The sequence below is a fragment of the Anolis carolinensis genome, chromosome 2 (assembly GCF_035594765.1).
Source record: "Anolis carolinensis isolate JA03-04 chromosome 2, rAnoCar3.1.pri, whole genome shotgun sequence".
Lineage (NCBI taxonomy): Eukaryota > Metazoa > Chordata > Lepidosauria > Squamata > Dactyloidae > Anolis > Anolis carolinensis.
The window spans coordinates 250,920,445-250,935,115 of record NC_085842.1 but is presented as its reverse complement, the minus strand read 5'-3'; the positions used below and the strand labels follow the sequence as shown (position 1 = coordinate 250,935,115).

At 40.3% G+C, this 14,671-nt stretch overlaps 1 pseudogene; it reads left to right on the top strand.

The window, feature by feature from the left end:
• The first annotated feature begins 115 nt into the window (after nt 1-115).
• Nucleotides 116-11,472, top strand: LOC100558656 (queuosine 5'-phosphate N-glycosylase/hydrolase-like; annotated as a pseudogene).
• Nucleotides 11,473-14,671: the final 3,199 nt, after the last annotated feature.

Genomic DNA, 14,671 nt, shown 5'->3' with positions numbered 1-14,671 from the left:
ACTTCGATTCACAAAAATGCATGAAAACACATTCTAAGTGAAGCACACACCAATGAAGCCTCTCAGAAAATGTATGCTTTCCAATTAATTTCTGACCCAAAAAGGAACCTATTATGGGCGGGGGTGTTTTGTTTTGTTTTTTTAGATTTGTTTAGAGGAGAATAGCCATTGCCTTCATCTGAAGTCAACCAGTGGGTTTTCCAATTCGAACCATGGTCTAGTGGGCTTGTCCAACTTCCAAAACCACTGCAATATGGGTGTATCTCGGAAAATCTTACATTATCTTAACATTTTATTTATATACATCTCAGAATCTTAAAATATGTGGATGTATAGAAGTTTGTAGGTTTAAGTGGTTGCAGCTAGAATAATGTTGAAGTACATTCAATGTAATTCATTTTACATTTCCCACCATCTGCATTGTGAAAGTTTATTCTGAACATTTTTTAAAATCCCTTTGGTTTAACCTAAGTACATACAATGTGAAGAGGCACGTCGATATGTTGTCTCCAGTGTGGAAACAGATTTGCTGTAGGGAATCCTGACATTCAACTTCACTCTTGAGTAGTTTGGAGTTAAGACTATTGAGAAACACCTTGGTTTTATTTGATGAGCCAAAAGAATGGTGTTATGTTCAAATCGGCCAACATTTCTTTTAACCATCAAAACGCCTTTAGGTGCATCTACAACTAGAAGTAATGCAGTTTGGCACCAGCACTGGCAGAGAAAAATCTTGCAATACCCTAGGTAGTTAAAACGTGTGAATGTAGATGTGTCCTTTGATTCCCTTTACAAAAAATGATAAATGCATTAGGTTGCTGTGAGTTTTCCAGGCTGTATGGTCATATTCCAAAAGTATTCCCTCCTGATGTTTCACCCACATCTGGCAGGCATCCTCAGAGGTTGTGAGGTCTGCTGGAAACTAGGCAAGGGAGTTTTATGTATTTGGAAGAATGTCCAGCGTGGGAGAAAGAACTCTTGTTGGAGGCAAGTGTGAATATTGCAATTATTCACCTTGATTAGCATTGAAAAGCCTTGCAGCTTCAAAGCTTGGCTGATTCCTTCCTGAGAGATCCTTTGTTGGGAGGTGTTAGTTGGCCCTGATTGTTTCCTGTCAGAATTTCCCGTCTTCTGAATGTTCTTTATTTTCTGTCTTGATTTGAGTTAATACTGGTAATCAGATTTTGTACATTTTCACAGGTTCCTCCTTTTGAAATTGCCCACATGCTTGTGGATTTCAGTGGCTACTCTGTGTAGTCTGTTGTTAGGCATTTCAATGCTAATCAAGGTGATTAATGGCAACATTCACACTTGCCTCCAGCAGACGAGTTTTCTTCTGGAACATGGCCATGCCGCCCGGAAAACTCAGCAACCCAGTGATTCCCTTCGACAAAACTTTAGCAGGAGTTGGGCCTAGAAGAAAACAGAAGTTGGGTCGGGGAAATAGCAAAAGCGGAGGGACGTCTTCGTTTCCAATCAATTCCCTGACTTGTCATTGTGCTGGGAAATGAAAGCAGGGAGGGGCCCGCCCTGAAAGGCCTGTAACGAGTGACGTTCGCCTCCCGAGCCATTGGCTTATGCAAATCAGGCCGTTCTGATTGGGCAGCGGTAGGAAGGAAGGAAGGGAGCGCCGCGACGTGGGTGGCCTCTCTTGGAAACAGCGCGGAGCCCCTCAAGAGTCCTGCGCAGGTAAGGGGGGAACCTGCGGAAGTTATGGTGCAGCCTGGACTCGTTGGGAGTCGTTCGCCCAGGAGTCTGCAGGGGTTTCCCCACCGGCGCCTGGGAGAGCCGGGAAGCAGGCCCAAGAGTGGGGCCCACATGTGAGGGGGAGAGGAGGTGCTCTCTCTGTGTCACCCCCACATCCTTCCCGCCAAAATAGGTCCCGGGAAAAGAGAGAGAGAGGGAGGGAGGGAAAACACCCTGGGCTTGGCACATCCCTCCCAGAGGCCGGTTTGTAATATGTACAAGTATGTAACAGCGCTCCATGCAGTCATGCCGGCCACATGACCTTGGAGGTGTCTGCGGACCACGCCGGCTCTTCGGCTTAGAAATGGAGATGAGCACCAACTCCCAGAGTCAGACACTACTAGACTTAATGTCAGGAGAAAACCTTTACCTTTTACACCATAGATTGAACACTAACATTTAGGAAACACTGCATGAACACCAAGCACAAAGTAGCTGCACGCAGCAACATCCTGCGGAAACTTACTGGCAGCACGTGGGGTGCAGGCCCAAAATGGCCTTGTCATACTCAACTGCTGAGTGCGCCTGTCCTATCTGGCAGAAGTATGTCCACGTGAAGCAAGTGAACAGACTGAACGAAACATTCAGATTGTGAAGGATTTTAAAAGAGATTCCATGTTAGAGGTGAGTTAACTGGAAAAGGAATTGTTGTTGGCGATAGCTGATTGGCTGAGCCAGCCAGGATTCTGATTGGCTGCTGCACTGAGACCAACGGTTTTCAACTGACATTTTTATTCTGATGTGGAAGAAAGTACTGTAGCTGACAGGATTTTGGCCAGGAATAAAATGGCTGTCATGCTCTCCTAAGTTTGATTATTTAAGGAAGAAATGAGGCATGTTTAAAAGGACTGTTATATACTGATGCCCTGTGTGTGTTTTGAACTTTTGAACCTGAATAAAGATACAGTTACTGTTACATTCAAGCCTAAGCGACAATCTTATTACACAGCAGAGTTTATCTTGATTTAAAGACTGGGATAAAGCTTCTATTTACCTATTTGATTTATTTCTACACAGCTAATCACAGGATGTCTCAAACCTACACCTGTTGATAAGCTCCACAAGCTAGCTGGCATTGCCTCCCCCCCCCCCCCCAATGTGTGACGGGAAGCTGCTGCTAACAGTGACAGAAAGTGACTGTGAAAGCAATCTTCTGCATGGCTATCAGCCTCCTCCCAGTAGACTCAAATCAAGGTAAAGCTTCATGAGAACCACCACTCTTCTTAAATGTTCCCCCAGCAACAGCAAGTGTATCCCTCTGGGCAGCTAAATTAGGAAATCCCAACTGGATGCTGTCAGAGTAATTTGCAGCGCAGCAGTAATTGGATGGAATCAGTGGAATGCAGAATGAAGAGACATCAGAGACGTTGGTAAAACTATATACAAGGTTTTACTGGGTTCAGTAATAATCAAGACAAACAGACTTGCAGACAATGGACAGGACTTAACACCTAGGCAGACAGCACTCAAAACAACTCAGAACAGAACTGAACTGATGCAATCAGTAATGCACACACACTTGTGTCTGGATACTCCCCAGTTCCAGCCACACATCAAGGTCAACAAAGCTTCTTAGTAATTAACTCTTTCCAGACTATAGTACACTCTGGATGATGCAATCAGTATGCAATACAGGCAAGACACAAATTTCATTTATACACTAGCAATACACAAATCGCACATTAACAGATCCCCCCCCCCCCCACACACACACACACACGTGGATCTTCCTCCAGGAACAAACCACAAATGGGCAAATTGGAAATCCCTGAACAGACTCAGAAGTGGAATGGGCAGATCAAAAGATATCCTGGCCAAATGACACTACCTAGAAGGATCCTCCACCTTGTGTGACTGTGGAACAGAACAAACAACTCTATACTTGTATGCTTGCCCACAATGCCCTGCCTCATGCACAGAGGAAGAACTGTTGCGAGCTACAGGCAATGCAGTCACCGTTGCCCGTTTTTGGTCAAAAATTATTTAGCTGCCTGTGTTCCCTCTATTTTTATTAGTTTTATATTTATTTATGCAGTGCTTTTGACACAAAATAGATAAATAAATCACAAGGACTTTAGCTTTCTCTGCCAGAGAGGTCCAACTACAAATCCCAGGGTGCCATAATATTGAGCTATGGCTGCCCTCGCTGGCGCAGTGGGTTAAACTGCTGGGCTGCTGAACTTGCTGACCAAAAAGGTTGGCGGTTCAAATCCAGGGAGCGGAGTGAACTCCCACTGTTAGCCCTTCTGCCAACCTAGCAGTTCAAAAACATGCAAATGTGAGTAGATTAATAGGTACTTCTCTGGTGGGAAGGTAACAGCCCTCCATGCAGTCATGCTGGCCACATGACCTTAGAGGTGTCTACGGACAACGCTGGCTCTTTGGCTTAGAAATGGAGATGAGCAGCAACCCCCAGAGCGAGACACAACTAGACTTACTGTCAGTACCTTTTTATGGGAGTTAAGGTGATATCAACAGTACCTGTATTTGGGTATACCTATAGAGTGATATCTCTTGAAGATGGGACACAATCTAAACACAAAATTCATTTCTGATGCAAGTCTAAACATAAAATTCATTGATGCTTCATATACACTTTGTACTCATGCAATGTTTTTAATAATTTTGTGCATGAACTATCAGCAAGCCAAAGTATCACTACTATCTGAGACACCCACATGGACAATTTTGCTCAACATGTAATGGGCATAGAAAGGGACACTCCAGGCAGGATTATTGCTTGCTGCTTGCATTCTATTTTGTCAAAACGGTCTGAGATCAGTGCTTCAGAGGAAACGGGCAAACATCCATTGCAGAGCAGTGGTTTCTTCTAGCAGTAAACAGGGATTTCTGTGCTTTGGTGGGATTACCTTACCTTGAAGCAGCCAGCCAGGGTTACCTGGGAGACCACAGCTCTTTGCTTATCTTCTCTCCAAGCATGTGTTCAGATGGATTAGGAAGCAGGATGGAGTCGGAAAATTGTGGACCTCAAACAACACCTTAGGTGGCTTTGATTATTTTAAAAGAACAAGTGCTCTGTTAGCCATGATACCCATGCAATAAAAAGTTGATTCTCTTCCTATTAGCTCTCTTCAGCTTTTACAACCATACATAGAAATCTAAATATAGCATGGATGATCCTGACTTTGGTGTTCAATGATATACAGTATCTTTACATTCGAGGATACTGGACTTGATATCAGTGGGAAACTTTTACCTACTCTTACTTAAATGCCGGGAATCAGTTTGACTTTTAAAAAGCTTTTTAAACTTCTTCTTTGCCCCACTGTAAACCATCCCCTTCCCCCATTGAGAACTGAGAGCTGGATAATATGGAAGATGAAACTTTGTTTCTTGTGTCTTAAGCAGTTGCTTGTTTGACTATGGGAAGTTGTTATGACCAAATTGTGAGAATATCCATTTCAATTGCAAGCTTCCATTCACACTCATTTGCTGAATAAATGAAAACGGATGAACACATATGAGTATATCACGTGGTAGTTTACTACCCAAAAACCCAATGTACAAATAATCCACACTGAAAAGCAGTGTCAGAAATGGTTTCTTTGTAGGATAGGATCTGTACTGCCTGTTTAATTTTTAAGAGCATCCCATAGTGCTGCAAATCTGCCATTTGCATGAGGGCCAAAGGAGTGGATTGACAACAAATCGGATAGGATAGGATAGTGCTGCAGTCATGGGACCTAGTCCATGTCTATATTGCTAATGCCTACTGTGGGTATCATTCACATGCAATATTTGACAAAAGCACCCATTGCTTGCAGTTTTATTCATTATATTCTTGTGTGTACACCACTGTACTTATTAGAGTTGAATAACATGCATATGGATTGGATTGTAAACTTTAGAATAAACCGGAAAGTGAACCTGATTGCCAGCAGAGTAAATTACCATAGCTTTATCCTGTGACAAACATATTCTGTTTTGTATACCGTGTCAAATTATGATGAAATAGACTCGTAGAGTAACAGACTATAAAACTTTTATTTGTGTCAACTTTAAATCTGGTTTTAAACAGTTTATTAGTTAAAATGTAACTTTTAGTTGTGTGATGTTCAATTTGTTGCAATGTTTTATTGCTCGATGTCGATTTTAATGTTATTAGGTGCAGGTAATTATATGGTAATTTATTTATTTGTTGTTTACATTTTACAGCATTGAATGTTTGCCGCTTTTAACCACCCTGAGTCCCAATTGAGGAGATAGGGCGGTATAGAAATATAGATGATGATGATGATGATGATGATTATTATTATTATTATTAACAGCAGTTATCTTTATTCAGAAATACAACATGGAAGCATTCTTGAACCCAAAAGAATCTGCCAAGTTCATTGCTGAAAATAGCAAAGATGTGTACATTGAAGATGATGGTGTGCAGAAAGTTGCTGAGATGTTATTTGATAAAGTCATGGAGAAAGAGTTTAGTGTGGCTGGATGGAAGTCTCATGAGCTGAATCCTCAAGCAACAAATGAAGATGCAGTCAATTGGGTATTCCTTGCTGATGCCCTCAATTTTTCCTTTTGGTCTGAACATGAAGACCACAAATGCCTGGTTAAGTACAAGGGCAAAGCATACAGTGGCTACTGGTCTCTTTGCGCTGCCATCAACAGAGCACTCGACGAAGGTTAGTTCCTACTTACTTTCCAAATAAGAACTTCTGGATCAGTGACCCTGATTTAAGACAGTAAAGGGCACATTTATGAACTTCCAGATGTTATTGTTATTTCATATTGTATCATATTCTCTGCATGAGGACTCGAGACATCTCCCAGTGCTGTTGAACTGCAAGTTGCATGTTCCTCACCATTGGCTATGCTGGTTTGCAGCTCAACATCTGACCGATTACACAGTTGTTACCTCTGATTTTGAGGGATATTCAAAACTCAGTTCAAGGCAAAATTTTCATGGGTTGCTCAATTATGTAGTTGAATTTAGATTCAGGTTCTATGGTGTTATTTCTGAACAGGCTTGTCTCGTTATTCATAATATAGGGTGCTGAATCATAAGGTCCAAGGATCAAGTTGTAATATGTTTATGTAATATGAAATTCTGTAGTTTTTTTAATTCAAAAGTAACCATAGGAGAAAACCCCAGAGTACGACTACAACATATATTTTAGGTGCAGGTAATTTTTCTTCTATCTAGCTGAGACCTCTTCACCAGAATTCCTCATGTGACCATTCCATAGTATTAATTAATTAAGCCTTCCTATTGGTGACCATGTGAGTTTTTTGGTATTGATTTTTTTATTACTATATCTGATACTTGGGGGGGGGGGTATACCGGAATTCTGGTTGTAGCTAAGGAGGGAAGGATTAAACCTTGATAAATTTGTTTTATTATCATCTATTTTTAATTTTGTTTGCTAAGAAGTTTATCTTGAACACAGAAGCAATAAATAAGTAATAATATAGTTGAACCAAATAGAAATAAAATCAGTTGGTTTTATTCTGAGGTGAGCTGACAAAGAAGTAGACTTTTACTTTAGTAATTGTGACTGTAAACGTAGTTACTTGGTTGTTGAGATATAAATAAATAACACTCCATGCTTTAGAGATGAGGCTACATTTCAGGTAAGATTCCTGTGCTTGGGAATATTCCTTGTTGCATCCTAGAATACATCGTTACATGTGACAATGTTGCTTAATTTTTCCTGGCCATGGTTGTAGCTATTGCCTATTTGAGATGAAATATCCCTATTCACCCTGATTTTTGGTGTAGCACATTTTTTCTATCTTTTAATTTCTACCAAATTTCAGCCCCAGCCAGCATTGCTGATGGCAGTGAATGCTGGTATTTGCAGTTCAACAATATCTTTACTGTGCTTCTGTACAGTACCATCTGTAGTGAAAAGAAAGTAATATTTTATTACAAAGGCATTGCAGTATAGTCATACTGTGTTGCATGCTTTATTCTGTTTATCATGGTTAGTGTGATCTTTATCATATTCCTTTTGTTGTGTGCCTCCAACTTAAAGCAGCACTATCACAGCACTTTCTTAACAGGATTTGTTCAGAAGGGCTTTTGCAAATCTAATATTTGCACTTGCATTTAATTTGCATCAGTTATTATAGTTGCAAAGTAGGAGGTTTAGAGTTGTAATAAAACCTTGGTGGCTGCATCAGTTCCCAGTAGTAACGAGAGTGTGTTCATATTGACAACGTAGATTCCAGCATACTTGGCTATAACTGCTTCAGATTGTTTCTTTCTGTGAAGATGTTTCATAGATCAACCTGACTTGTATCATTGGTTTCCATCGTATTCCACATAGGTAGGCAAGGATCGCTAGCAAAAAGAGGGGAGTTAAAACAGTTCTTAGAAGACCATATTAGATTTTGTTAGGACACTGAAAACCCTCTATAGCAGAGATGCCCAAACTAAGTTTAGGCTGGATGAGGCCTCCAAGGTCATTTACCCAGCCCCACCCTAAACTTTAGACTCAGGGTCTCCCTATCTCTGAAACAGCTCAAAGGCACACAAAAACAATCCTAATTAACTTGACAATCTCAGCCCAAAGCAGGCCCACACTTCCCATTGGAATACTGGTAAGCTTATATTGGTTAAAGTTGGTCTTCTTTCTAAATATTGTATTGTTTTTTCCATGTTTTTTGCACTACAAATAAGATATATGCAGTGTGGATAGGAATTTGTTCATTTTTTCCCCAAACTATAGTCCGGTCTCCCAACAGTCTGGGGGACCATGAAACAGCCCTTGACTTAAAAAGTTTGAGGACCACTACTGTATAGAGCTAAAATGGTATATGTCTATGCGCTCATGTACATTTATATAAGTATATAGATTAAAACTAAACATATCTGTGCATCTAGACAGATTGATATAGATACGTATAAAAATCCAGAAATCAAATTGAGGGTATTTATTAGAAAAACAGTTTTTAACAGCAGCCATCAAATGTTATTTGAAACAACATTTTAAATTCTATAATGTGAGTTGATCAGTCAGTACAAAACCCATCAAAACACTTGTTAATGCTTAATAAATAGAAAAAAGCTTAATGTTTGCAGGGTTTTAAAATGCATTGGCATAGCTCGTTTTTTTTATAAGAAGTAACGAGCAAGAACTTGGACCTAGATTCTTCCTGACAAAGAGAAATGCTGTTTTCATCTGCAGCGTGCTTTAATGGTTGAACAGAGGAGGCTTTGATTTCTCATTCCCTTCTCCCCCTACATTCCTTTTTGTTTCCCCAAACCTGCTTCAGAGGTTGTTGGAACCCTTCAGAACAGAGGGCTTGAAATTGCTTTTAGACTCTTTCTTTCTTTCCTTCCTCTATTTCCCTCATACACCTTCTCCATTTTATTCTTTCTTCTCCCCTTGTTTTCCCCCATACACCTTCCCCCCTCTTCTTTCTTTCCTTTCTCTGCTTTTCTTCCCTCCTTTTTCTTTCTCCTCCCGTATCTCTTTCCCCTTCCTTTCTTTCTCATTTTTCCTTCCCTCGCCTATCGTTTCTTCTTTCCTTTTTCTCAATTCCTTCTTTCTCTTCTTTTTCGTTCTTCCCTGCTCCATCTCTTCCTCCCCCCCCTTTCTTCCTCTCACAAAGGGGCCGCTTGAACTAGCAACAGCCTACCCAGTAACATCTCAAGGTGGATTTATACTGCCCTATATCCCAGAATCTGATCCCAGGTCATCTGCTTTGAACTGTATTGTATAAATTTACACTGCCAGATATTTTGGGATAAACAGATAATGTGGGATCAGATCCTGGGATATAGAGCAGTATAGAAGGGGCCACAGAGGGCTATTTCATCTAGTAGCAGCTTTTGTGATGCAGATAGACAAACATACATACTTGATATATGTAGATTACCAAAAACACAGCTGCTGTTTTTGTGTAAAAATTGTATTTATTTATTTATTTATTTATGCCCAGATAAATAAAAAAGCATTACAGTGGTGGTTTGTATATTTTTCTCTTTCAGGGAAGAAAGGTGGCTTTTTACAAACGAACCCAAATCCTTGTAGCCGACATATGGAGTGTGTTGGAGGGAAAAGGAGACGGCTGCTTCAGTGACATTTCCAGTGTGACCATATTTGCTGACTATAGGCTACCACAGGTGCTGGTTCATTTGGGAGCAATGAAATACTCTGATGAACTGATGAAAACACTCTAAGAAGGTACGGCACTATTCAGCATCACGATAAATTCCTATGCTGTACAAGTGTACATAAATATCTCTTGTGACGATAATAGAAAAATCTTGACTTTGCAGGATTGGTAGTCCTTTGACAGGCAACATTTTTGAGCCTGTGGATGTTTACAGTTCTGTGTAGCAGGGTTGGACAGCCACACGTGGTCTGGAGGCTGTATCCACCCAATTTTCCATCCTAGCCAGGCACATTGGCACACTTAAAATTAATTGGGCACCCATTTCACATTTTGAGAAAGGCTTATTTTGGAGCCAGTAAAGGTATGATACTTTCCCCCAAATCATGTGAGATGGAGAATCACTTTCCCTGAAGGCTTCTATGGGTGCAGTTCTCCATTTGAGAGCTGGATTTTTTTCTGGTGGTAGGAAGGTTGGGCCATGCTGGAGTGCTAAAGGGCCACATTCTGTCTCAATAGATCACATAATTCCACATCTGATACACAACATTGATGGTCTCCAATTCACCTCATCTATAGTTAGACCATGCCCCATACTGAGGGTGAGGAATATATAGTTTTATATAACATCTAGAAAGCAACATATTCCCCATGTCTGCTATACCCCTTGAGAGTAAACTCAGTAGGGTTTATCATACTTTATTGCCCCTCTACAGTTCCAAGGGATGAGAGCTTTTTTAAAAAAAATAGAGATAAACTGCCGGTGTAAATGTTCAGTGTTACCATGCAGTTAGCTTCTCTTCAGATCCAGATTTCAGCATAACAATTTATCTCTGATTTTGGAAACCAAGCAAAGTAAGGCTTGATTAGTATTTGGAAGGGAGGCTATCAAGGAATACCAGAAGCTGTGTAAGGCAATAGCAAGTATGACTTGAGCATTCCTTACTTAAGAAAACCCTATGAAATCCATGAAGTCACCATAAATTAGCAGGCAGCTTGAAGGCACTATTATCTAATAAATAAATCCTGAAGCCAAATTGAAGTTTTAGTATCTTGCCAATCCCTCTTCTCACTGATACCTTCCTTGTATCTTGTAGGGCACATGTTCCAGTCTGGAGACAAGCTGGAGGTGGAAATCCGAGGCTGTTCTATTTGGTGCTGTGAACTCATTTGCAAGCGTTTGCTGGACCTTTATAAAAAGAAAGGCAAGGATATCCGTGACAAAATTAACCCTGTTCTCCTGGATTATTATCTATGGGACTATGCTCGGGATCATCGGGAAGATATGGCAGGAATTCCTTTTCATCGCGTCCGATGCATATACTATTGATACAAATTTCATGAATGATACAATAGTATCAACATTTTTCTATCTACACATTTGAAATTTGCAAACAATACAAAAGAGAATCTGTTTTTATTATTCTGTATTCTATCTTTATTGTAATAAACTGGACAAAATTTCTGTCCATTTTATTACAGTAAAGGCATTTTTCTGTCACGCCTACAGTTTTATATACTGCTCCTTATTCTGATTACTTTGTATCAAGCTTGTCTGGTCTATTAACATACTGAAATTGCTGTTTGATTTCCAGCAAATATTTTTTTATTCAATAAAATATGGTAATATTTAAGGTATCTGGAGTCCTATATCATATAATGAGAATGTGGAGCATGCATCTTTATGATAGATTTCCCCAAAATTCTGCACATCAGCTGAAGTAGAATAATGTTGCTATAAAATGGTAATAAAAGATACTGAAATGTAGATATATCATTGAATAACACAGCTGCAACCGTCCATCTTATAATATTTCCTATTTCTATGAATGTCTGTGGAAACCGTACGGTGAAGAAAGGTAACAAGAAGGAAAACAACTCATTTGAATGAATGTCCCCTCGGGGAGATGGGGCAGGGTATAAATAAAGTTTTATTAAAGTATTAATATGTCCCCATCAAATCTCCCGTTAAACAAAAAAAATTGTGCCACTTAGTATGTAGTGATGGATGAAATGTTTATATATGCTGGAAGTGAATAAAAATATAAATGAATTGATTGGCTTAAACGTATCCAAAGCTTGCCCACTATAGCGAAGCCAAGATGACCACCCTGAGACTGTAGCACTAAAATGATTTCATGAGAATACATGCCTCACTAGAAAACACAAGAATGCTTGTTAAGGTGGAAGGCATCAGAAAAAGAGGAAGCTTTTTAGACCACCCACACTTCAGAATTATAGCACTTTGATGCCACTTTAACTGCCATGGCTCTGTCTTCTGGAATTCTGGGATTTGTGGCTCCAGAGTTCTCTCACAGAGAAAGGTAAATATCTCACAAGACAACATAGCATTGATCCAGGGCAGTTAGGCCCCTTCTACACTGCCATATAAAGTCCAGATTATCTGTTTTGATAATATGGCAGTGTAGACTCATATATACTGCAAAAGGTCATCTGAAGTTTTGGAGTTTGGTGCCACCTATATGCAAATGACTGTTGGGGTTAAGTTCCAGGACCACCCACAAAGTAGGGACGCTATATTTATTTTAATATTTATACATTATTTTAGTAGTTATACACTATTTTAAGTCTTTATCGACCAATCGTGTGTTCATAAATCGCCTTCTTCTCCTCCTGTTGCTGCTTGGGCTCCTTTTCTCTCCCTTTGGCTTCTTCCTTCCTTCCTCCCTTAGGCTGTAAATTGTAATTTTTTATGATTTATAATAGTCTTTTAGAGTTTATTGAAAAACCGCAAAACAGGGAATCATCGAAAAGTGAACCACAAAGTAGTGTGGGAGTACTGTACTCCTTTCCACCTAAAGCCAAGGAAGCTGTCCTAACCCTAAACTAGGTGCCTGTCATCAGTAATGGACTGGATGACAACAAACAAATTGAAACTTAATCCAGACAAGACAGAGGTACTCCTGGTCAATCAGAAGGCAGATCTGCGAATAGGGATCCAGCCCGTGCTGGATGGGGTCACACTCCCACTGAAGACAGAGCGCCAAACCTGGAGGTCCAGGTGTTGGTGGTGGTCAAGAGGGCCTTTGCACAACTAAAACTTGTGCGCCAACTGTGCTTGTTCCTTCAGAAGCCAGACCTGGCCACGGTGATCCATGCCTTAGTTACATCTCATCTGGATTACTGTAACATGCTTTTCGTGGGGCTGCCTCTGAAGAGTGCTCGGAAACTTCAGCTGGCCCAAGAGCTGCAGCCAGGTCGATTCCGTATCCAGGGGCTGGCTACAGGGAACGGACATCCCCCCCCCCCCCCCCCCCGTTTCAGCAGCTCCACTGGCTGCAAGTTTGTTTCTGGGCAAAATTCAAAGTGCTGGTTATGACCTTTAAAGTCCTAGACCAGTGGTTCTCAACCTGTGGGTCCCCAGGTGTTCTGGCCTACAACTCCCAGAAATCCCACTAACTATACGTGCAGAAGTCTGTAATCCACAGTAGAACGTAAAAAAGGAAAAGTATGGTATATAATATGGTTTAAAGTAAATGATATATATGTTCTATATTTCTATAGTCATATAGTCTTATATATATACAAAATGTAACAACAAATATTTTCCAAACTGTATAGTAAAGGAATTGTGGTGTCTCACCTACTTCGGTCTGAACTGGATTTAAACAAAGTTGATGTTAGATCATAGCCCCGTCCCTGTCGTATAACCAACAAATAATAGTAATCTATTTGCAGTATTTGTTCAAAAAAGCAACGTATATTCTAGTATTGGTATCATATAGATATATTGTTATCCAAATTGATTTATATAGTTCCTAACATAAAGATGTATAATTTGGCAACACTTGAGAACCACTGCCCTAAACAGTTCAGGTCCATGCTGACTGCATCCCCTTATACAAACCTGCCCAGGTCCTGAGATCCTCAGGAGAGGCCCTTCTCTCAGTCCCACCTCCATCTCAAGCTCGGTTGGTGGGAACGAGAGAGCGGGCCTTCTGACTCTGGAACTCCCTTCTTCCCGGGGAAGCCAGAATGGCCCCCTCCCTGTTGCCCTTTCAGTGGCAGGCTAAAAACGTTTTATTGAGGGCCTTTCCACACTGCCATATAACCCAGGATATCAAGGTAGATAATCCACAATACTGTATCTGCTTTGAACTAGGTGCTCTGAGTCCACACTGCCAAATAATCCTGTTCAATGTGGGTTTTATACAGCTGTGTGGAAGGGGCTTCAGACAGGCTTTCAAAGAAGATGGTTTTTAAGGTCAATTTGTGGATTTAATCTGAATTGTTTTAATACTAATAATGTTTAGTACTGGTTTAATATTTGTATATTTTAAATTGTAATGCTTTTAATGGTAGCCGCTTTGAGTCTCCTTTTGGAGAAAAAATTGGGATATAAATAAGCATAAACTTGACAATAGTAATCCGGTTCAAAGCAGATAATGTAGATTTTCTGTTTTGATAATCTGGATTATATAGCAGTGCAGAAGGGGCCTTGGAGGGGGCCAAGGCTGATAGTCAACTTGACCCCAGTTCGTAATAGAATATCATAATACTTTTTTTAAATACAGGGCTTGAAAACAAAACAAGACTGAAAAGTGTTTTGTGGAAAAAAATGACTGAAAAGGCTGATAATTCACATCTGATTTGCACTGGATTATTTTAGTCTACACTGCCATATAATCTATTTCAAAGCAGATAATGTGGGTTGCTGTGAGTTTTCCAGGCTGTATGGTCATGTTCTAGAAGTATTCTCTCCTGATGTTTCACCCACATCTGGCAGGCATCCTCAGAGGTTGTGAGGTCTGTTGGAAACTAGACAAGTGAGGTTTCTGTATCTGGAAGAATGTCCAGGGTGGGAGAAAGAACTCTT